At 41.1% G+C, this 25535-nt stretch overlaps 1 pseudogene; it reads left to right on the forward strand.

The window, feature by feature from the left end:
- Window positions 1–1995: 1995 nt before the first annotated feature.
- LOC125631060 (gamma-glutamyl hydrolase-like) lies at window positions 1996–24851 on the forward strand (annotated as a pseudogene).
- The last annotated feature ends 684 nt before the right edge of the window (window positions 24852–25535 follow it).

A 25535-nucleotide genomic window follows, 5' to 3' on the forward strand; every position in this document is an offset into this window, starting at 1 on the left:
ATTAATGTTCACTGTCTAGGGAAAGGTCACTGACATTGTTATAGGTGAAAATCATTAAAAGAAGTCAAGCAAGAAACACAGACTTAGTCTTTTATCTGGAAAGTGCTGAGAAATGTTCATCCTAATGCAAGGGTGGGCAAACTTTTTGGCCTGAGGGCCACATCTGGGTATGGAAATTGTATGGCAGGTCATGAATGCTCACAAAATTGGGGTTTGGGAGAGGATGAGGGCTCCAGCTGGGGGTGCAGGCTCTAGGGTGGGGCCAGAAATGAGAAGTTCAGGGTATGGGAGGGACTCTGGGCTGGGGCAGGGGCTGGGGGTGCAGGAGGGTGCTCTGGGCTGGGACTGAGGGGTTCGGAGGGCAGGAGGGGGATCTGGGTTGGGGCAGGGGATTAGGGTTCAGGAGGTGGTCAGGGGTGCAGGCTCTGGGCAGCGCTTATCTCAAGCAACTCCCAGAAGCAGTGGCAAGTCCCACCTCTGGCTCCAATGCAGAGGTGTGGCCAGGTGGCTCTGCATGCTGCCCTGTCTGCAGGTGCCGCCCCTACAGTTCCCATTGGTTGTGGTTCTCAGCCAATGGGAGCTGCAGGGGCGGCACTTGGGGCGCGAGCAGCATGCGGAGCCGCAGGGGGACATGCCACTGCTTCTGGGAGATGCACAAAGCGGGGCAAGCCCCCAACCCTGCTCCCTGGCTGAAGTGGGGCAAGCCCTGGACCCCGCTACCCGGCAGGAGCTCAAGGAAGGGATTAAAAAAAGGGCCAGATGCCACCCCCGCCCCTCTCCCGGCTGTAGTTTGCCCCGCCCTGTCCTAATGGCACAGCTGGTTCATTGTTTTATTACTGGTATTATGGTTCTATTTGGATTATTGATTAATGAAACATCAGATAACTCTACTCAACTGGTGTTTATAAGATAGATCAGCACTGCATAGAATGGGCTAATACTTTACGTAGTTCGGAGGACAGATTTTCAGCTTACATTCTGTTTCAAGTTGATTGCAATTCTGTGGGTTTTTATATCCTGCTTTTTTACTTTTTTTGCAGTCATGATTACCCAGACCTCGCGTCTTAACCAAGTAATTCATTATACCCTTTGCAGCTGGGACATGGGATATAGATGCTATGATTATGGCTATAACTTTAGCTTGGAGGTCATGGTGTTCATGGTATAATGAATTGGAATCAAGTCCATGACAAACCCACCCCACACTCACCTCACAGCAGTGGCTCCTGTCCTGGGGGGATGGGCCCAACTCTCCACTCTGGACGTTACAACCTGGTTACAGCATCACTCAAGGTTGACACGTGCTTCCCGCTGTAGATGGAAACTGAGGAGTGGGAAGCCAAATTTGATTGGCACACTTAGCACATGGAGTCACAGCGCCATTCAGGTGTTGTGTGTCTGTCCCTCTGTCTCTATCTACAGAAGACTGAGAGAAGACAAGATTTCAAGGAGGAGTGTATAATCAAGGGTACCAAAAGCAACTGAGAGGTCATGGAGGAAGAGGATGGAGCAGAGACATGGTAGTGGTGGAAGGCAAGCTGAAATGTGCATTTTCTACACTTAGGAAAGAGTGAAATTTTGCTTGCATGTAGCAGTCAAGGCAGAGGATGTAAAGCAGCAACACTCAATTAGAGCTACCTGTGGGCCGATTTGAGAATTTTATGACAAGAGGCGGGCCATTTGTGGGGGGGAGGGATAGCTCAGTGGTTTGAGCATTGGCCTGCTAAACCCAGGGTTGTGAGTTCAGTCCTTAAGGGGGCCATTTAGGGATCTGGGCCAAAAATTGGGGATTGGTCCTGCTTTGAGCATGGGGTTGGACTAGATGACCTCCTGAGGTCCCTTCCAACCCTGATATTCTATGCAGAAGGCTGACAAAATAAACAAACTTCAGTTGGCACTTAATAAAGACCTTGATTGCCACATAAATATTAGAGTTTTTATCTTTTAACAAAGTATAAAAATCAACATTATTACCTGTGTTTGTGATAATCTCGAATGGGAAAGGTGACAGTGACGATCCCTGGCAAGCTTTATGAAGAGTGTTTTGGAGGAGCTCAGGGCAAGGCACATGCACCGGTGAAAATGCTCATCTATCAGACAATTGTGGTGTTGGTTTTTTATAACGCCAATGGTAGAAAACCCAGATCCACAGAGGTATGTTGATCCAAACATCTTTAAAAGATAGAAGGGTAGATTCTGGCTATTCTGAAATTGGCCAGCATTTTAAGTCCAGTAATCACAAAGTTCCACTTCTCTGAATTTTGCTTCCAAGACATCTGAGCTCTGGAGCCTTAATTGTTTAGGAATTCTTGCATCGTTTACATCGAAGTTTCACCTCTACCAACAACGTGTAATGTGGAGAAGTGTAATATCTTTCCTGTTAAGACTGTCTGAAAGGCATCATTTTTTCTGAACAGATCCCCAACACTGCTTGCATGGCCTTGGAGCTGCAAGTTGAGGGAATTCAAGTGACCAGTAATATCACACAGAAAAGCTACCTGTGATACAGAGAGGACATCATTCATAAATTCCAGGACCTTGCAAGCTTTGTTCATCTTGTAGTTTGAAAGAAATTCTATTATTTCTTTTTGAAGCGCAAAAAACCTCTTTAACATACGCTCCCTACTTAACCAGCAAACGTCACTGTGCTGCAATAGGTCACTGTATTTGGCTGAAATGTCTTGTTAAAAGAGCTTTAAAAAGATGGTGTTGCAAGCTATAATTTGAGCATGTGTAGTTCATTAATTTCCTCACAATACCCATTGTTTTTTCAAGTCTCCAGACAACTTACCGCATAGGACAGTCTAGTGAATGGTGCAGTGAAGTATATTTGATGAAGGGTGTATCACTGCCAAACATGAAGCAAAGCCCTTTTCTTTTCCTGTCATGGAGGGACCCCCATCTGTAACAAGCAGATTTTGTTTTCGGCAGATCTAAGCCATTTTTTTCAAAAAAGCCTTTTACTTTTTCAAAAATGACCTCTCCGGTGGTGTAGATTTCTAATGGTATTAAGCACAAAAATTCTGCCTTGAAAATGTCACCATCATAAAATCTAACAAACAGTGATAGCTGGGCAGTGTCGCTTAAATCATTTGATTTGTCCATTGCAAGAAGCATATATTTGGCATTTTTTAAGTCAGAAAACAGTGCTGACAAACAATCCCCATAAATTACCTCCAATCTTCTTATTGGGTGGAATCAGACAGGGGAACTTGCTTCACATGGTTCACAATGTCATCTTTGTTTTTATCTCTGGCAAAAATTTCTTCCAGCAGTTCCAACATGCACTCCTTCACAAGCTTGGCATTCAAGAAAGGCTTTTTCTTTTTAGCTAGTACCAGCTGCATCGCTGTATCAAATATGGGTTTGTAGAGAAGTTACTGTGAGATGCAGGATTGAAGACAAAATGCAGGTGATACAGCTGCCTTTTTATATTCTCTGTAATATGGCTTGTATTTCCTTTGTCCCAAACACAAATTCACAGCAGATAGGCATGGAAAAGAATTTGGAGACCCCAGTCCATAGGCATATTCCTGTATGTCCTGCTGACTCAAAGGCGTAGCCCCTGGCTTCTCTCAACAGGTTCATTGTACAGCTGATTGCCCTTGAATGGGCCTCACGCAGTCTGGATAGTGCTGTTGTAATCGGTCTAGAGGTGTCACCCAGAAACACAGCACAAGCTTGAGATATCAATGTACCACACATTTATAACTCACAATACAAAGATGACATACATATAAAAAAGCTTATCATATTTAGTAAATCATAACTTTTCCACTGGTACCTTACATAGCATATCTTGCATAAGATTCATTCCAATTTTGGTTTTGGGAGGAAATTATTAAAGAGATTCATCTTATCGCAAAGCGCCAGCTTCCCAGAGCTGACTTGCTTCCTTAATGCTCCACGAGAGGCTCTACATTTCAAAGAAAGCAACAAATTAATTTCCTTTTTTACTGTTAGCAGCAAGACTTTGTATTGAACATTACTGGGAAAAGTGTGACTTCTCTGGAAATGTGGTATTGCAAAATACGGACTGCCTTTGTAATGCAAAAGCTTTCACACAAAGTATGTACATAAGAGAAGCGTCAAAAAGAGGATTCCAAATTTTGGTCACCCATTTTGGCATACTCAGAGGAGCAGGATGACTCTCCAGCCAGCAAGCCAGAAGCTTTAGCCAGGTACTTTGAATATTAACCTGATCCTGATTAAATAATAAGCAATGTTTGACATAGTACGTTAATCTTTAATTGTAAATTTTTCTTAATAAAAAGTTGAGAGAGACAGACCAACAAGACTGCATGATCCACCTAGAATGTTATATTAAGTTTACTTCTTTTTTAATATAAAGGTATTCTAACATGTACAAAATTACAAAAACAATTTACATTACAGTGTGCTGACAGTCAGTAGCAAACTATATTTGCATCAGCATTTTATAGAAAGTTAGTACTTTAAAGAGGTTCTCCTGCTGCAATCACTGTGCAATAAGATATGTGTCCTTTGCAATTCAAAGTGCCTCCTCTTCCTTCTGTGGGTGTAAAATAATAGCCCTTCCACCCACCTGACAAAACTCACTGTTGAGGTAAGACCCAAATCAAACGACTCCTACGTACAGTTCACTCTGTTGTGATACAATAGGCGTAACCATTAAAAGCCAAATAAGAGTCCCATGAAGAAAGTAAATCACAGCCACACCACAGCAGAGGTGCCAATATCTGTAATGCGTTCGCAACACCATTTAACATGGGTTTGGGGTGGGTTTTTTTTAACTGAATGGTTACAATTTTAGTTCAGCACTCTAGTGTTAAACAAAACCAAAGCCCCACACCTCTTCGTTTACAAGCATGCGACCCAAACTACGTAAACAGGGCTGCATATTTATAGTTGAGAATAGATTTGGTCTCTGCCAGGTAAAATATCTACAATACAAACTTCTGTGTTCATAGGAAAGCACTGAACTTTCAATTAATTCAAACAATTTCTTGATGGAGTTTCTTTCCAAGGAACTAATATTAAAGCAGTATACGAAAGAGCATCAGCTTCCAATTCTCACTAGAAAAACATTTTTCCCCAGTAGTTTAGAATCTGAGTTGTGTAGCTCAGTGTAGCTGTGCATTGTACAAGGTGCCAACTATGGTAATTATTCTATTTCCCTTTAAACAAGAAGAAATATCTTCCAAAAGTTCCTTTCTCTGAGGATATTATTGTATCATGCTCTAAGCTGAATCTCTGACAAGAAAGTATATAAAAAATTCTTTTGATCACAATTTGAAGGTTAAAATATTTTAAAACTGAGACTACAGACCAAAGGTGTCCAGGACAACAAGAAAAATTGTACATGTGGGGGTGAGGAAACAAAGTTTCTTATTTCCATGTTGGCTTTGTAATTTTAAAATGATTCTGTTCATTGGCATGGATGACAACACAACTACCTTTTAAGAGCGCTCTTGATGTTGATGAAACGGCCTGAGCAGTACTATTGATCATCTAATCTTACAGAAGACTTTACTGATATGTTAATATGGCTGCTCTGTGCTCGGGGCGGGGAGTTGTATGGGCCCGTGGTGTCTGGGCTCCAGCAAATTCAGGGGCGCGGGGATGAAATCACTACAGGGATCTCCTTGAAGAGGTCATCCCACCAGGGGAGGATTTACCATGAAACAGACTGTGCTGTGGCACGGGGCCCCCAGTGACAGGGGCCCCACAAAATGCAGGACAAATCTCATCTGACAACCTGCTCCTGAGTCCCGGCTGGTGGCGCAGCAGAGCTCAGGCGGGCAGGCTGCCTGCATTCCATGGTGGCCGGTGGCCCCATGCCACTCCCGGAAGCGGCTGGCTGCTGGCATGTCTCTGCATGCCCCTGGTGGGGGGAGGCGGCTCCGCATGATGCCCCCGCCCCAGGCAGCGCACAGAGACCCCCTGCCCTCCTCCTCCTCCCAAGGGGCGTGCAGAGATGTGCCAGCAACAGGGCAGCAGGGCTAAGGCGGCTCCCTGCCCGCACGGTCTCCCTCCCGCCACGCCGCACTGCTCCTGGAAGTGGCTGGCATGTCCCTGCGGCCCCTGGGGGTGGAGTGCCTCTGCACGTTACCCCAGCCCTGAGCACCAGCTCCACAGCTCCTATTGGCTGGGAACTGCAGCCAATGGGAGCTGTGGGAGCAGTGCCTGCATGCAGCGGCGCGCAGAGACCTCCGCTCCCCCCCCCCCGGCCTAGGAACCACTGCCAAAGGAGTGTGCCGGTCACTTTGGGAGCCGCAGCACCCAAGGTAAGCCCCGCCCCCCTGACCCTTCCTGCACCCCAACCTCCTGTTGCAGCCCAGAGCCTGCACCCCGCACCCAAACTTCCTCCCAGAGCCCTCATCCCATCCCAGACCCCCACCCTCTGCCCCAGCCCAGAGCCCAAGGGGGGGCCCCCAAAAATGAAGCTGCACACAGGGCCCACTAACTCTAAATCTGCCACTGCATCCCATACTCTTGTTGTAGGTCCCTCCCTCAAATCTGATGAATCCCTAGGGATCTGGAAGATCCTAGGGGATCCATGGGAGGGCAGAGTCATCCACATGAGAGCCCTATGCCTTTGCATCATCTCTGGCACCATGACTCCAATGGAGACACACTACCAGGGATCAGAGTAGCAGCCGTGTTAGTCTGTATCCGCAAAAAGAAAAGGAGGACTTGTGGCACCTTAGAGACCAACAAATTTATTTGAGCATTGTTCCCAAAGCCTCATGGGTTGGAGGGAGGGGCCAGGGAGACTATGTTGTCTTTTCTGACTAAGTTCTTTGAGGCTTATTGGTGTGGAGACAGGATCAAGAAGCTGATGCAGCCCCCACTTCTGTGTGAAAAGGGTGAGCTCTGTATGCAGACCATCCTGTCCATGTGTGGCTCCAGGGGGCATGAACTGGCCCAGTGAGACTCCCTAAAGAGTAAGGTACCATTCATGGAATCATAGAAATTTAAGGCTGGAAGGGACCTCAGGAGGTCATCTAGTTCAGCCCTGTGTGCTGAGGCAGGATTAGGTAAACCTAGATCATCACTGAGAAGGTGTTTATCCAACCTGTTCTTAAAAACCTCCAATTACAGGGATTCCACAAGTTCCCCATGGAAGCCTATTCCAGAATTTAACTATCTTTACAGTTAGAAAGCTTATCCTAATATCTAACTTAAATCTCACTTACTTCAGATTGAGCCTAATACTTCTTGTCCTACCTTTAGCAGCCATGCAGAGCAATTGATCACCATCCTCCTTATAACAGACTTTAGCATATTTGAAGACTGTTGGTAGATCTTTCTTTAGACTTATTTTCTCAAGACTAGACATCCCCAGATTTTTTTAATCTGTCCTGATTGTTCAGCTTTTTCTAAACCTTTTATTGTTTTGGTTGCTCTCTTTTGGACTCTCTCTAATTTTTCCATATCTCTCCTAAAGTGTGGTGCCCCGAACTACACATAGTAATTCTGCTGAGGCCTCACCCCAGTGCCAAGTAGACTGGGACAATTATCTCCTGTGTCTTACATATGACATTCCACTTAATATACCCAAGAATGTATAGGGCTTTTTTGCAACTGCATCCCATTGTTGACTCATATTCATTTTGTGGTCCATTATAACCCTCCAGTCCTTTTTAGCAGTCCCACTGTCTAGCCAGTATTTCACATTTTGTAGTTGTTCACTCATCATAGACTATCTGAAAAGTAAGGTACCATTCATAGCAGTGAGGGTGGCAGATGTTGCCTTTAATGACCTAGAATTACTCTTTTCTTTACTTTTCATACATACATCTTATACACTTTCCATGCTCATTTCAGATGGTTTGTATTAAGTATCTTTGGTATTTTAATGGTAAAATGTGGTGAAGTTTCAGATCGATCCTGTAACTATCTCTGTTGGGATTTCAGACTAACTCTTTCAGAAGAAGAGTATGATGAAATTTCCCAGTCTATTAATGGGTAAGTTTTGTGCATCAGTCTCCTATGGAAATGTCCATTAACATATATTTTAGAAAGGCTTCATGTTATCAGAGCCACTGTTGTTTTACTGTTAAGTGCTTGGTTTTGCCCTGGATGATTCCAGACTCCGATACTTCATTTTCCTAAGCAGGGAATGCGAGTCTAATCTTCCTCTTTCTTGCAGGTGTGTGCTAAGTACTACACATGCACACACCCCTGCTAAAAGAGGAAATCATTTGTGTCCGTTCCTTAGAAATGTGTATCTGTCAGATAGCAGCACGGCTGCAAGTATTTCATTTGACACCCCTTTCTGCCTGTGTGCAGGGTGATAGGAGCTGCATTTGAATGGAAGCCAGCAGCCCATCATGTTGTCCGTACCTCCTTTCAGTGGTGGCCTTCGTTTTGCCAAAGCTATTTCACGGCCCTTGCAGTTTGCTTACTCACTGTTCCCCTCCTTACTCCTTCTCTTCTCCTCTTCCAACCCTCTCCATGCTTCTTCTACTGTCTCACCCTCTTCCTCCCACACTTCCTCCTTGAAACTTCTTCTGCCTTGTTCCTTGCTCCACCCAACTCAACCCTTATGATATTGTGTCAACAGAGGGCCTGATTCTGCCACCCTTACTCATGCCACCTTACTCCATGAATAGTTTCATTGGGATTACTCATGAAGTAAGCTGTGACTCAATGTAAGTAAAGGTGGCAGTGCTAGGTTCTTAGATTGCAGACTGTTTTTGACAAGGACCATGTCTTTATGTTCTGTAGAAGGCCAAACAAACTTGAGTGAGAGGTGGCACATAGCTGTCCAGCACCAGGATGACCTGTAACTCAGAGTGACAAGTCCTTCCTTGCTCCCATGGGGAGGGAGTAACTTATTTCACTCCTTTTTGTGAAGACTCTGTTGTCAACTTGGCCAACATATCTGGCTGGCTATTGGAGAGGACAGAGCCAAGTCTATTCCCACTCTTTCCCCCTCAACACCCACCTACTTGCAAAAGGGAGCAGTGGTCAAGTAGCTGCAGCTTACTTTTCATCCCCACTCATCTGTGATCAGAGTTGCAATCTGAGGAGGGCTGCACAAGTGAGTAAGGGTGGGCCATACCCAATCTTGCTGCCCTGCTATGTTAAGTAAGGGCTGTGAGAATCTGACTCTGTAAAAGAAAGTATCTGCATCCATTGAATCGTATATGGAAGCTTCGGATCAGAATGCTATATATGGCCTTTTATCTTATAAGGCTTGTATGTTTTAGCTTCAGGTTCTTTTCACTCTGAAAATATTATCTTTAATTATTATCAGCAGGCCCCACCTCTTTTTTGAAGTGTTGGAATTTACTGTAGCACATAGGCATTGTGATCATATGGTTTGGTGTTTGCCTCCAATGAGTTTAGGTCTCAGGGTTCTTATCAGTCTTGTCCATGTTTACCCATTATATTATGCCTGGACCTGTAGTTATTTACATGTAATAATACTTTATTGTTTTTCAGGGTACTTTTCCCAGGAGGTGGTGTTAGTCTTAAGACTTCAGAATATTCTAGGGTTGCTAGGATATTTTACAAGAACGCACTAAAGGTAATCACTTAAAGGAAAAACTGTTCTGGTTATTGTCGGTGTTCAGGGACCAAAATCATGGGAGGCTTATATTTGGACAGTCTCCAACTGGAGTGCAGTATATTCCTGTTAGCCTGTTAATAAGCAGCTGACTGTTAGTATGTGTGTGTAACAAATCATCTAATAGCTTTAGATGCAGGTCTGAACTGAACACCTCCAAACTTCAGAAAATTAGCATCTGAACTTTAAGGTTTGAGGCCCATCACTAAATAATTTAAGTGAAGTCAATTGTTAATTTCTTTATTTGTACAACATTACTTGTAAAATTTAGCTTAGTCACCCTTATTGCCAACACTTACACAAACTTTCTTGGTATCCAGTGTATTTTTTATGAAGTAGAAGTGCTCAGATGTTCTGCTCAATACTAAATCAGGCCAAGATTTTCAGGCGTTTGGGTGAGTGCTCAGCACTTTCTGAAAATCAGGCCCTTTAAGTGTTTCAGGTTGAGCACCCAAAAAGTCAGAACCTCAAAATAATGGGTCACTTCTGAAAATCTTGGCTACACTCTTTGCTAACTGTAGTTAACATACTTTCCCCAACATATTTAACTGTACAAATCTATCCTAACAATACAGATATTTTGCCTCTCTTCTGTTATGCATAATGAAGGCAGATATGAGCTATGATGAAGGAAATAGCCTAATAAGTATGCTGCAATGAGAAGAAGTGGCTAAGACATACAAGTTGATGCTGCAAGAAAGGGACTGGAAAAAAACAGAATAGATCAGTTAGCAAGAAGTCAGCTGTGAATTTCAAACTATAGCCCGTAGGAAAAGGAGAGGTGCCTGGAGTAGAAGTTTAGGTGTATGATACATAGCAATGCAGATGGCAAGCTGGCCCTGCTGTTTACTCTACCTGTGTGAATTTTACTCTTTCATCCTTTTTCCTATGTTTCCTCCACCTCTTAGATTTCATCATTGTCGTAGACTCTGATCTCTGGGAGTTGGGACAGTCTTGTTTACATGTGCAAACAGAGCCTAGCACAATGAAGCCTGTATTCTTGACTGGGGCCTCTAGGCACTGGTGCAATAAAAATAGTAAATAATAATGATACCATCCAAAAACAGGGAATATTTAAATGTTAAATGCATTAATTCTGTACATATACAGTTTACTCAAGTCATATCATTATATAGCATTAAAGGGAGTCTAAAGAGACCCTAAAGTGATGTTATTTACAACTTCTTTGGCACCCACGCATTCAAATTCCCTTATTCTTACACATGGGCAAATAGATTTCAGTAGATCTAAGTGTGTCTTAGTGTGTGTGTGTGGGAGGGAAAAGTGTAAGTTAATGTGAGTCACACATTTTACAAATTTCCTTTGAATTTGACCCCCAGTAACTGCAAATCAGTACACAATACCTTAGAAGTGAGCTTGATTCATCGCACAGTAAGGCAGCTGGGTAGAAAAAAATTCTTTACAGAGAATTATCTAGATTTATATGGATAACATAATTTATAGTGAGGCCGTTTCTCTTGGAATATGCCAGTGATGCTCTGATTCATCACTGAAGATAAATAATTAATTCTCATTTTCTAAGAGTCAGTTTTTTCAAAGGTTAGTTGTGTCCCACTTGGCCTATCTTGAAGTAGAAGTCTGATCTTCCAAGGTCCTGGCAGCAGTGAATCTCTCCATTTTACTAATCTTTTACCTCAAGAGAGGTCAGTCTCTCTCTCTTTTGGTGGGAACCTTTACAGTGGAGCTGATCAAAAAAGCGATTGTTATGCATTTTTTTCATCCAAATTAAAAATTTCAATGAAAACCACTGTAGCAAAGTCTAATTTCAAAAAAAATGTGACCAGCCCTAAAGCATAATATGTACAATGCATAAACTGATGCAGCATCAGGAAACATTAGCTTGCAATCAGCATTCCTACATACCCTGCTGTGCAGAATATAGCATACAGCAGCCAAGGAAAACACAGTGATATTTTCTCACTGGTATTGGTTTATAGAGATTATTTCAAAATGGTAGGTGCTTCACCCTGGATAGTGTTGTGTATGATTGTCTGTGCTCTGGGTCTCTCACTGCACAGGTGGCCACTGTGAAATAACTGGGGGTCAGTACAATGTGTGTTTGGTCTGATGTATACACGTATCTGAGGGTACAAGTCACTTTTCTGTGCAGTTTGTGTCCTCCCCGCCATCTTTTTTCTTGGGCATTGCCATCTGGTTATCATAGACCCTGATATTGCAAAGACTTGCTTACCTTTCTGTAGTGTGAGTAGTCCCATTTACCTCAATGAAACTATGCACAATGTGTTAAGTTAAACATGTGAGTAAGCATGCAAGGGCCATAGAGTCTGATGGAGGGACCATACAGTAAACAGTAGTGATCATGAAATATGAACATTTGACAGCAACTCAATAAATTGCTTGTGTCGTTCTTTAGATACAGAGTTTGAGAGAAGATCTTTGTAGACATGGTCTATGCCAGGGATTGGCAACCTTTGGCATGTGGCCTGTCAGGGTAAGCCCCTGGCGGGCCAAGACGGTCAAGAGCATGTTTGCATGTATAAAGATGTCTGGAATTTCTACTGTTCTTTTAAATTCATGTCCATGTCTCTTCCCACTTTTCCTTGTCAAATTCAAAATAAGAGATTACTTGGTGTGACTGTGTTTTTAAATTACATGTACACGCAAGGGGTGAAATCCTAGTCCATTTGAAGCCAATGGGAGTTTTGCCTTACACTCTTCTCAGCTACATTAGAAAAAAAATTCAGTCTTTAGTGATGTTAAATATGTGGTTAGCATCTAGGCTCATTTTTAGGGACAGTGACTATAAGGGGAGTACATGTTAAGGGCTTGATTATGGTTTCACTTAAACTCTTTTGACATCATTCATTCCTCACATGCACCAGAGTAAGTGAAAGGAGCAGCAAGCTTTACACATCTAGTATTTACATGGCAGATGACTATAAATAGGCTTGCCATAATTTGTTTTAAGTTTTTAAATATTTTTACAGATAATATTCATGTTTATTTTAAAGCATTTTTTTAGATTTTTATCAATTTAAATTTCCACAGTTGCAGGAAATTATGGGGAGAGTGAGAAAACAGTGTGGGTCAGATAATTATTTAATGACAGTAGATGCTGAAATTCAACATGTTTAAAGCTTTATACCATTTAAATATAAATTGTCATGACCACATGTCCAAATATACAAAAGTAAATACCCTTAATGAAACTCTCATAAGTTCTGAAGTAGCATTTTCCTTGCTTTGCTTATTTGTACATTTCAGTTATCATTGATGGAACTATTTTTTCATGAGTTTGTGTATGTATGGTGAAATTGACTTTTACAAATATGTATCTGATATCTAATCCTTCCAAGCCTAGCTCTAAATATACCGTGATACCGTTGGAGCTTCTTTGCATAGATAGTCAATATTTCAACATTTTACTGTAGGAGCAAGGATCTATGTGAGCTTTTAGGGTCACAGTGTCAGTGATATAGTTAAGATGGAGGTAGCACCTTAATGTTCGGGAGACAACAGGGCTTTTAAAACCTGTGTGTGGCCAGAAAAACTACTGTGTAAAAACGCCACCTTCTCACTGTCCAGATCTCTCTGAGAATATTCAGAGCCATATGTGCTTCTTTAAGTTACAAAAATGAGTTTCATTCTGCTTTTTATTAGCTATTCTTTCTTTCTTCCCTTACGCTAGTTTTGCCCTTAGCTCAGATTTCATATCAGTTTCATTGTTTTTAAAGTAACAGTGCCACTTTCTATTTTATGTTGTTTAAAGTCAGAATTTTTCCTCCAGGAACCTAGAGTACAAAATTGCTGGCTATGCAAGCGTCAAGCACATAAAAGGGCTAGATGTTGCAGAACTCCCTGTCCCCCATAGAAATAAAAGGATGTACTATTTGTTAATGCATAGCGTTGTGCTTGCCTCGTAGTAGGAATGTCCTCATTTCATGGTTCTCACGTCCAGGCCCCTCACAGGATTATCTGCCAATACCCTACAAAGGTCCAGTGCATATTAACATGTACCTAAATTACTCTATGTGTTGACATATTTCTTGACTTTTTTTGCTTCTTATTTTAAAGACTAATGATAAAGGAGACTATTTTCCTGTCTGGGGAACATGTCTGGGACACCAAGAGCTTACATATCTCACCAGTGGGAAGAACTTACTGGTTAAACCGAAAACTGAGAATATTTCACTCCCATTGAACTTTACCACAGGTGAACACGACAAATATCATTTGGTTTCACAGGAATCATGTTAGAGCTTCTCTCTCCCCTTTTAATGTTTTTCTTGTAATGAACCAACATTTAAGGTTGAAGATTTAGAACAGGTGAGACTAATGTTTTTATTATGTTGATATTGTTCTAGCAATAGAATTCTATGAATATAAAATAAGAGGTCTGAGAGCAAACTATTTGCAGGCCACAGGTATATACAGAGAGGCCAAAATCAAAATTGTGGCTCTGAACAGCCATGAACTTTGGGGAAATTTCGTCCGAGATCCATAATTTAGGTCTAGTCCCCCAGCTCTGTAATGAGCTGAATAAAATGTTTGGATCCAAACACCTCCAAGCGTTGGAGACATTTGGATTAGAACTTAGCAGGTTGGCTCACTTCTAATCATAAATGGCAGCACTGTTCTTCTTGGTGGTATAACACATAGCGTTGAAAGCAGTTGGTCTGCCTCCAGAATGAGATGCAAGTCAGCATATGGGTAGCAGAATCTGACTCTGAATGATGCTTTCTGTGGCTTTTTATCTCACAGCAATGAGCAGGATTTCTCCAATTGTTTGCCAATAATTAATGGACTAAATGCTGTTGCCTTGCCTTATTTAGACAATTCTGCCTTTCTTAATTACATAGAGTAATACCTTATCTTGTGGGTAGTCCCACTGAAATTAATGGTAGAATAGGGTTCTAATCAGTGTGAACAAAGGTGGCAGAATCAGGACCTCAATAGATCAGGGCTTCAGCATATGGCCTGGTGAGAATTGCAAGGGTGAAGTCGGCTGGAGCTGTGTTACACACATGTGAGTATATTTCAGGGGTTTTCTTGATTAATAAAGTCTAACAAAAGAACAGAATCAAAAGGATTTGAAATGAATTCAGTCAGTACTTTATCACGTGTATCCCCATCCTATTAATGATGTTCCATTGATCATACAATAGTCAGAATATTCCTTTCTTTTTTTGTACAAGCTGCAAAAGACAGCAGGATGTTCCAGAATTTTCCAGATGACTTGTTGCAAAAACTTGCCACTGAGCCTTTGACGGCACACTTTCACAAGTGGAGTGTCTCCATTAAGGTATTTGACTATTTGATTTAGTGAATTCAAATGAGTTTATTCTTCTAAATCTATAAATATAACAGTTTTTTTTCTGTCATTTGTTTGCTGCAGAATTTCAGAAAGAATGAGAAACTAACCAACTTCTATAAGGTTCTGACAACTAACACAGATGGAAAGATAGAGTTTGCATCCACAATGGAGGGTAGCTATCAGTTTCCAATGTAAACTGTGATTGTAATTATTATTATTGTGGAAGATCTCAGTGAGCGTGGTAGTGGTGTTACGAGTTCATAATACAAATTTAATGTTAGGATAATCAGAGGACTGTCAGCACTGCCTGCCTTTCAATTGATTGGAATGTGTTCAGTCTGGACTCTAGAGATAACCTACATCTTCGCACTTGGCTTTTGATGTGCATGTCTCTGAGTACACGTGTTCCCTCTCTCACCCAACTGCTCCACACCAGATATGTCAGCACACTTTATCAACAGAATATTTTCAGTGCTGAGGGACAAGACATGGAAGCACCACTTCCATTTTTGTAGTTTAAACCCCTCCTTAGTGCAATGTGTCTACTCTGGACTTCTGCTGCTGGCTGTCTACTGATACTGATGCTGCCTCTCCATGCTGCTCTGTTTATCTGTGCCTCCAGCACAGGGAAAGCTGGTAATTGCTCTCTTCCAAGAGACTCCTGCATTACTAGTGCCTTCATCTGAATGTCTAACTCCAGAAGCATATGTCTGGATTCACTAGAGAATGCCAGAGAGGGGATTTAGTCATTGTTCTACTAGAAGCTATGCAGTAGGCTAAATGTATGGTGTATGTACATTCTAGATTAATACTGGAGCTCGATAGCAACTTCTGTGCTGTTAACAAAACTCCTAGCACTTGCTCATTTTTTTAAATGAAACAATTAGAATCATAGAATCTCAGGGCTGGAAGGGACCTCAGGAGGTCATCTAGTCCAACCCCCTGCTCAAAGCAGGACCAATCCCCAATTTTTGCCCTAAATCCCTAAACGGCCCCCTCAAGGATTGAGCTCATAACCCTGGGTTTAGCAGGCTAATGCTCAAACCACTGAGCTATCCCTCCCCCTGATAAGCTATCCCTCCCCCCGATAGTTTTCTTTTTTCAGTTTTTTAATACTGCAACTAAAACAATCAGATTACGAAGGGGGAACAATAACCTGCAGAAACTTGTTTATATAGAATGAAACCCTTTTTCTTTTAACAATCTGCTTAATTTTAATTGTAACTTTAAGTTCTCATACTATATAACTGACCAAATTATTTTTTTAAACTTAAATAAATATTGTTCTTGGCCTGAAACTTTTTGGATAGGAATAAATTTTCACAACAGAGATCCAACTTGCTGCTTAAGGCTTTGTGTTCCTGTTAGAGAACCCACTAATTATTAGTGAGAACTGTAGTAATGTATTCATTGTAATAAAATTGTGCATGCAATGACTTGAGTGAAGACCTAATATGTGCACTGATGGAAAATTTGTTTATGGCAGCATATAAATCCCCTATTTATGGTGTCCAGTGGCATCCAGAAAAAAGTCCTTTTGAATGGAAGAATGTCTCAGGCATACCACATTCCCCATCAGCTGTGAAAGTAACATATTATATTAATTAATGAAGGTAAGTTTTTTTTTCCATTTATATATATAAAATTCAGTTTCAAAGAGATAAAGTAGTAGAATGTTCTCTGGGGTGGGGAAAGGTCCCCTTTTCAAGTGTCAAAATACTATACCTTTGATTGATCTGTGAGCACATACTATGCAAGCTTAAAGGCTTATTAAAAGGAGGGACACTTAATAGAATGGTTAAGTAAAAATAACAACAAAAGCCAAGCATTCTGATGGAAGCAAACAAATTCCTTTCAGTAGAGAATAATTTGCCAGAAGGAGAGTGTTGATTTTTAATTTGAGATAAATTCTTGAGCAGACACCAACAACCAATGAAACTTTAGAATTGTTAAGGCTGCAGTCTAGGAGAACTGAAAGCTCTTATTCACATCCCAGTCTCACTCTACCTTGGGCAAAGTAGGTAGAATGAAATAAAATCTCCTATTCATTATTTCCAGAAATTTCCTCAGTTTTGTTTTATTTGGGGTAATTACAGCAGATCCAGAAGAGGGATGGACAAAAATAAGTAGGAAACTGTCTCCAGGCTCAGAGAAAGACCAATGCATTTTCCTCTTGAAGTGCAACAAAGCAGTCCAGCCTAGCCACATTACAAACTCTTCTGTGTTAGTCTCTTAAGGTACAGAACTTAATCCTCACAGCCTCTCTCTACAGCCCTTACTCCATTTGGCTGAAAAAGCTTCCACAGCCTGGGAAGGGGTCTTCAGACAAGGTTGACTACAATGCTATAGGCCAACACTGTCTCCTGAACACTCTTTACATAGTTTGCAAAAATCAGAATCCCTCCTGCCTATTTCTTCCCTACCATAAAAATAAAATGTAGAGTGAGAAACACAAAATATTTGTTTAATAGGGAGCAGGTTTAATACAAACAAGAGAAAGTACTTTTCTCATAACACAGAACTACCCTGTGGAACTCATTGCCATGGGATGCTGTGATAGCTAAAAGTAAGCTGGGTTCAAAAAAGCACTACATGTGTTCAGGGAGGATAGGTCCACGAATGACTATTATCCAAGATGATCAGGGATGCAACCTCATGCTCAAGGTAACCCTAAACTTCTGACTACCAGAAAACCAAGTGGAGAAGACAGGGATGGATCATTCCAACTGCTCTTTTCTGTACGCCTCCCATCCTAAATCTCTGGTACTGGTCCGTATGGAGAGAGCACACTAGGCTAGATGAACAATTGGTCTGACCCAGTATAGCTTCCTATGATTGATGGAGACACAGAATCTGTGAGCATTTAACAGCCAATCCATTCTGCTGAAACATAATTGACTTTTGATCAATGGTATTTTTACAATGTTGTTAATTTTAACCTGAGCATGCTCCCAGAAGTGAAAAACTGAACTGGTAGGATTTTTGTTTTCAGTGTTGTTTCAGCCATATTGGCCCCAGGATATTAGAGAGAGACAAGGTGGGTGAGGTAATGTCTTTTATTGGATTTAGGTCTGTTGGGGAGACAAGCTTTTGAGCTATACAAAGCTCTTTTTCTGGCCTGGGAAAGATACTCAGAGGGTCACAGGTGGATATTTAGACATCTGAAGAAGCATTCTGTGTAGTTTGAAAGTTTGCCGCTTTCACCAACAGAAGTAGGTCCAATAAAAGATATTATCTCACCCACCTTGTCTCTCTCAGAAGGATTTTGTTTTCCTTGCAAATACAATCTTTCCCAACTTTGCAATTTCTTTTTTAAAAAAACCTATATTTTTATTGTTTTTATATAAAATATAAACATATAACATAAATACAGGTTTCAGAGTAGCAGCTGTGTTAGTCATATAAAAACACGCACAAGATGGAAATACCATATATCAACAAAAATTGTAAAACCTGGAGGAAAATGAACCCAAAATAAACAAACCAACCCCCCAGATTTAAAACGTGCCCCAGTGTGGGCATGTTCAGACCCACTGATGGCTTCAGTTCTATCCTCTCTTCCCCTCCCTATATTATCTAATAATAGTCTAAACATTTCTAAATACAAATATATTTTAAGTCAAATATAATTTTGTATATACTATTGGGCATTCTAGAATATGTATAATATATTCCTACCTACAGATTTTATGTATACTTATAGAATCATAGACTCATAGAAGATTAGGGCTGGAAGAGACCTCAGGAGGTCATCTAGTCCAGCCCCTTGCTCAAAGCAGGACCAACACCAACTAAATCATCCCAGCTAGGGCTTTGTCAAGCCAGGGCTTAAAAACTTCTAAGGATGGAAATTCCACCACCTCCCTAGGTAACCCATTTCAGTGCTTCACCACTCTCCTAGTGAAACAGTGTTTCCTAATATCCAACCTAGACCTCCCCCACTGCAACTTCAGACCATTGCTCCTTGTTCCGTCATCTGCCACTACTGAGAACAGCCAAGCTCCATCCTCTCTGGAACCCCACTTCACTCAGTTGAAGGCTGCTATCAAATCCCACCCCACAACTCTTCTGGCATCACAAAATGGGGAAGAGATGGACAGCCCTCTGTGGAGATAGAGGTGGTTAGGGACTATTTAGAAAAGCTGGATGTGCACAAGTCCATGGGGCCGGACGAGTTGCATCCGAGAGTGCTGAAGGAACTGGCGGCTGTGATTGCAGAGCCATTGGCCATTATCTTTGAAAACTCGTGGCGAACCAGGGAAGTCCCGGATGACTGGAAAAAGGCTAATGTAGTGCCAATCTTTAAAAAAGGGAAGAAGGAGGATCCTGGGAACTACAGGCCAGTCAGCCTCACTTCAGTCCCTGGAAAAATCATGGAGCAGGTCCTCAAAGAATCAATCCTGAAGCACTTGCATGAGAGGAAAGTGATCAGGAACAGCCAGCATGGATTCACCAAGGGAAGGTCATGCCTGACTAATCTAATCGCCTTCTATGATGAGATTACTGGTTCTGTGGATGAAGGGAAAGCAGTGGATGTATTGTTTCTTGATTTTAGCAAAGCTTTTGACACGGTCTCCCACAGTATTCTTGTCAGCAAGTTAAGGAAGTATGGGCTGGATGAATGCACTACAAGGTGGGTAGAAAGCTGGCTAGATTGTTGGGCTCAACGGGTAGTGATCAATGGCTCCATGTCTAGTTGGCAGCCGGTATCAAGTGGAGTGCCCCAAGGGTCAGTCCTGGGGCCGGTTTTGTTCAATATCTTCATAAATGATCTGGAGGATGGTGTGGATTGCACTCTCAGCAAATTTGCGGATGATACTAAACTGGGAGGAGTGGTAAATACGCTGGAGGGGAGGAATAGGATACAGAAGGACCTAGACAAATTGGAGGATTGGGCCAAAAGAAATCTGATGAGGTTCAATAAGGATAAGTGCAGGGTCCTGCACTTAGGACGGAAGAACCCAATGCACAGCTACAGACTAGGGACCGAATGGCTAGGCAGCAGTTCTGCGGAAAAGGACCTAGGGGTGACAGTGGACGAGAAGCTGGATATGAGTCAGCAGTGTGCCCTTGTTGCCAAGAAGGCCAATGGCATTTTGGGATGTATAAGTAGGGGCATAGCGAGCAGATCGAGGGACGTGATCGTTCCCCTCTATTCGACATTGGTGAGGCCTCATCTGGAGTACTGTGTCCAGTTTTGGGCCCCACACTTCAAGAAGATGTGGATAAATTGGAGAGAGTCCAGCGAAGGGCAACAAAAATGATTAAGGGTCTGGAACACATGAGTTATGAGGAGAGGCTGAGGGAGCTGGGATTGTTTAGCCTGCAGAAGAGAAGAATGAGGGGGGATTTGATAGCTGCTTTCAACTACCTGAAAGGGGGTTCCAAAGAGGATGTCTCTAGACTGTTCTCAATGGTATCAGATGACAGAACGAGGAGTAATGGTCTCAAGCTGCAGTGGGGGAGGTTTAGATTGGATATTAGGAAAAACTTTTTCACTAAGAGGGTGGTGAAACACTGGAATGCGTTACCTAGGGAGGTGGTAGAATCTCCTTCCTTAGAGGTTTTTAAGGTCAGGCTTGACAAAGCCCTGGCTGGGATGATTTAACTGGGAATTGGTCCTGCTTCGAGCAGGGGGTTGGACTAGATGACCTTCTGGGGTCCCTTCCAACCCTTATATTCTATGATTCTATGATTCTATGATTCTCTTCTGCAGACTAAACAACCCCAGTTCCCTCAGCCTCTCTACTATGTACAGTAGAACCTCAGAGTTATGAACACCAGAGTTATGAACTGAGCAGTCAACCACACACCCCATTTGGAAATGGAAGTGCACAATCCGACAGCCGCAGAGACCTAAACAAAACAAAAAAACAAATATAGTACAGTACTGTGTTAAACGTAAACTACTAAAAATATAAAGGAAAAGCAGCATTTTTCTTCTGCAAAATAAAGTTTAAAAGCTGTATGAAATCAATGATCAGCTGTAAACTTTTGAAAGAACAACCATAGCATTTTGTTCAGAGTTACGAACATTTCAGAGTTATAAACAACCTCCATTCCCAACGTATTCATAACTCTGAGGCTCCACTGTATGCATATACATATAAACAAACTCATCACATCTACATTTACAACTGATCTGGTAAATCAAATATAAATTAGTATGAAATCTAAAAATGAAAAATGCAAGATAAAATGATATTCACAGTATGTCCAATGCTCTGCACAAATTGAATAACTAGTGCTATTTAAGGTTATAGTGTACTTTACATGTCAGGAGTGTTGCCTATTCCAAAGGACTTGTGGTCACCGTAACACAAGACATGAGAGGCAGAGCTAGTGAAAAGATTCTGTCTAGCGGTTCAAGTTGCGATGGTTAGTGCAGATAATACTTCAGTCAGCAGATGTTGCTATAAACCTCGGCTTAGTGTTAAACAGTTAGTCTATGCACTGCAGCATTATTCGGTTGTCCTTAAGTGGATGGGTATTTGATGCTGTATCTGAGGTTGGTCCCCCTCAGGATTTGCTTTATGCTATTGAATTATAGGTGCTGAGTCTGTGGGTGCTCCGGAGGTGGAGCACCCAGGGGAAAAAAAGGTGGATGCTCAGCATCCACTAGCCGCCCGCCGATCAGCTGTTCGGTGGCAGGGGGGAGGTGCTGGCGGGAGTGGGGGCAGGGCCTCAGGGTGGAACACCCACCCAGGAAAATGAAAGTCAGCCCCTGTGCACTGAATGCAACCCTTTTTTTGCTAAGCTCAGCTGAGAAGGCAGGAAAAAGAGAAAAATTGTGGCCTTTGTACATAAAGGTTTTAGGTTTTCTGGCAGCTTTCATTAACGTTACTTGATCATCTTCAAGCTATTCAGTAGCTTGAAGACGATGAGTCTGGGCTTGCCAGAATCTTGGCTAGTAGTATCAGGCATTTGATGAGCCCTTTCAATATCTAATGGGAGCAGCTGGGGATCCAATTTAAGTATGTCAGAGAGCTGCTTCTGAAGAAAGCTGATAGTATTCTTCCCCTCTAAACCTTCAGCAATGCCCAAGAGGCAAAAGTTGTTTATTTGAGATCTGTTTTCTAAGTCATCCTATTTTCTTCCACTTTGTCTAGTGTAAGTTTAAGGAGGCTGTTTCTTCTTTAATTTCCCTTTGTAGCTCATTTTCCAAGTCAGCCATTTGGGATTTTATATCACATACATCCTTAGAGAGACCACAGATGTCTTTTGACATTAAATCCAGTTGTGAGGAATTCCTTTGGTGCCATGATATCCTGAGTTAGGTTTTGCTGAGGCCCTGCGGTCTCCACTTTCAGCTGCTTAGGTGATGCAGGGTCAGATCTTTTGTTGCCTTTTCATTAGAATCCATAGTCAAGTGTTCAAAGTTTATTCAGCGGATCAATTTCAACTTTGATGACAGAAACTTACTGCCAATTTGCCAAGAAAGTAATTATTAGAGATGAATTGATATGTAGGGAGTGAAGAGGTCCGAGACTAGGTAGCCACCTTCGTCAGGGGTACCACGTGACCCCCAACTTTGCGATTTCTGTTAGGATAGAATTGCAATGTATTAGTTCTGGTTTTGCAGATGTCTCCAGTGCTGCAAGAATCAAATTTTTAGTAGCAGTCATTGCTTTTAAAAATGAACATAGCCTTCCATGATAATAAAGTATCTTTATTACCAGTATCCTTTGGAAAAGGTAGCTCCACGATTTCCACCACCAATTTAAATTATGATGTTATTATTGTTGTTATTTATTATTAAATTTTTATATCACTGTTTGCTATAATTGCATATAGAATAACTGACTTCACCAAGCAAGATACTATCATAGACGATGACAGTGAAGTAATTTGTACTTTTAAAATGTCTTACAGCCTGGAAGAGCCTGCACTGTTTTCCCAGTAAGAATGAAGAGACCGAAACATTGATTTATAATTATGCCCCTGTTTTTAGTAGTGCATTTTCTATATTTCAGTAAATCTATTTTTTTGATTGAACATCCATTCCATGGGGCAGGGTAGCTATCTGTAAATAGAGTTATTTGTTGCAAGTTTCATAATTAAACTCATGTTGTGCATTGCAAGTGGCAGAACACCAGAATGCTTAGCTTACCTTACAGTGATTTATCTTATGTTACCTCTGTAGAATTGGTCCATTAATCTGACAAATTTTCATTCAGTGACATAATAATTGCCCTAGATCACATTTTAATATCGCTTACAGGGAAATACATTTTACCTCCAGGGATGGAATCTTGATTGTGCTTATAAATTAGAAAAGAATCAGGTTTATTAATCAGTGCCAAAAAAATGAACAATGCTCTTGTCATATATTTGAAAGAAATAAGTTTAATTCTTCAGAACACTATGGGCTCTGTGATAGCATGTGTGTTGTTTAATCAGATCTTTTAGCATAATTCTGTTCTTTTGGAAAATGTCCAGAATTGATAACTGAACTGAACCAGAGCCCCACAATGCTTTATGGCTTGACCAAAGGTGAAGCAGAAAACTATTGTCTGAGAAGCTATAGTGCCATGTTACAGTGGTAGTTTCACCAAATAAAGAATGGATTTGTATTAAGGACTCTGAAATCAATTCTCACAGACATATTAACCCAAATATATATACTGCTTTATTACTGTAATTATATGGGTAATTGGATAAGGTGTGTTGTGTAACTAAAATAAGAAAGTTGTTAACAAGAAACAAGGAAGGCATATCATATATTTTTAGAATGCTTTATACTTGTGCTAAGTTTAGAACAGTGAACTGTACTCATGTTCAGCTTATTGTGGCAATGTACTAGCAGTTAAACCCTTGCAGTCCCTGTTTTTGTACATGTAGTTCTGTTCTTTGTATGGGTAGAGTCTGTCAGAAAATGAGATGTACGTTCTGTTGAGGCTTGTGAAATAAGCACCATCTTCCAGGTACAGATAGTTATATGAACTGGATCTGTTTGGTACAGATGTCTTTATGTCTTGCAAAATGGGTATAAGACTAGATGAGAAAAGAGATATAAGGCTTTGTTAATACAGTGGATTTGAGGATTTTCTATCTGTTGTAAACAAGTGGGGCATAAATATAAGTCAAAGGGAGCTCATACTTTGGGACAAACTGAATGTTACAAGACTGCTCTCCAGACCGGTGATGTATTAACTTTCTGTATTGTGCTGATTTATCTATTTTTGATTAATAAACTGATTGAGCCTAAGTAATATCTTATCAATAAAAGAATTGAACTCATTGGTATCAACAGAATGAAACACTGTTTTGATCTTGAGCTTGACAGAGGTGTGGCTTGTGGCTGAGAAAATGATTTGTCCTTTAGAAACACGACAACAAAAAATAGGGAAACATTATTGCAAACTGGCATACAAAAGTGCATGCAGTGCCATTTGTGAAATGGTATCTGCTATACATTAGGCATCTGTGTCTGGGGAGTCTAAACCTTCTAGAATTTATATAATAGTGAAGGTGCAGTATAATTTGGGGACTACAGACATCAGTTAATATAAATCCATTTGGAGCGGAGAGTTTAAACATTGATTCACCTACTGCTCTCTCCTTCAAGTTCAGACTCACATCTTTCTTAAGCACCTGATCCAAAGCTCACTGAAGTCAGTGGACAGATTTTGGCTCAGGCCCTGAATTTAAAAAGAATATGACTGCCTAGTGTTCTCAATAATGATATTATGTATAATTAGGCTTTTTCTGTAACTGTTGGGTGAAATCCTGATCCTTCCGAAATTAAGGGGAGTTTTGCCATTGACTTCACCAGGATTTCACCCCTTGTTTTTAAACATTTTGATGTGACGCCTTTCAGAAAAGTTACTAGCTGGGATCCATACTGCAGAGATGAATGACAAAGACCAATCTTTTAATGCTGATATGATGTAATGCTTGTAATTGTTAGGCAGCTGCATTTACTGTACTGTTTCCTTTTGCTTTGCCTTACAACACATTACTTGAATTGAAATGAGTCTTCTTGATTCTTGAAAAGTTTGTTCAGTAGTTTTGTGATGTGTCAAAATGGGACAAAGTTGGGGCAATCAATTTCCTTTTCCTTTTCCCTCTACAGGCCCAAACCTCCCATTGAAGTAATTTTGTTATGCTTTTGAAACTTTATTGATTTTATATATAATCTAAATACATAATGAAACAAAATATGTATAAATATGTGGACAAGATGGAAATACCATATAAATAACAAAATTCAGTGTTTAATATCTGCAAAACCTGGAGAAAACAAACCAAAAGCAAACACACACAAAACCTAGATCCATAGACTGGTCATGCAGGGCATCAATCATTAAGTGACTAAACAGCTAAATAAGTGAGAACATAACCTATGGGCATCAGAGACAAATATATAGGAGGCAGTTTCTTTTTTAATTTTCCTGGTTTCAGTGGCAGTTTTTTGTAGCTCATTTTCCAAGTGAGCCACCTGGGATTTATATCTGGGATTTTATATCACATACATCCTGAGAGAGGCCACAAATCCTTTTTGAGATTGAGTCCGCTAGGACTTCTTTCAGTGCCGCCCTGTCCTGAGCTAGGTTCTGCTGTGGCTTCAGCTGCTTAGGCGATTCTGGCTTAGGTCTTTTGTTGCCTCTCATTTTTTCATTGGGGAGGATAGTCAACAATTTGAAATTTATCCAGGGGATTAATTTAAACTCTCTAGGAAAG

This window comes from Caretta caretta, chromosome 2 (assembly GCF_965140235.1).
Source record: "Caretta caretta isolate rCarCar2 chromosome 2, rCarCar1.hap1, whole genome shotgun sequence".
Lineage (NCBI taxonomy): Eukaryota > Metazoa > Chordata > Testudines > Cheloniidae > Caretta > Caretta caretta.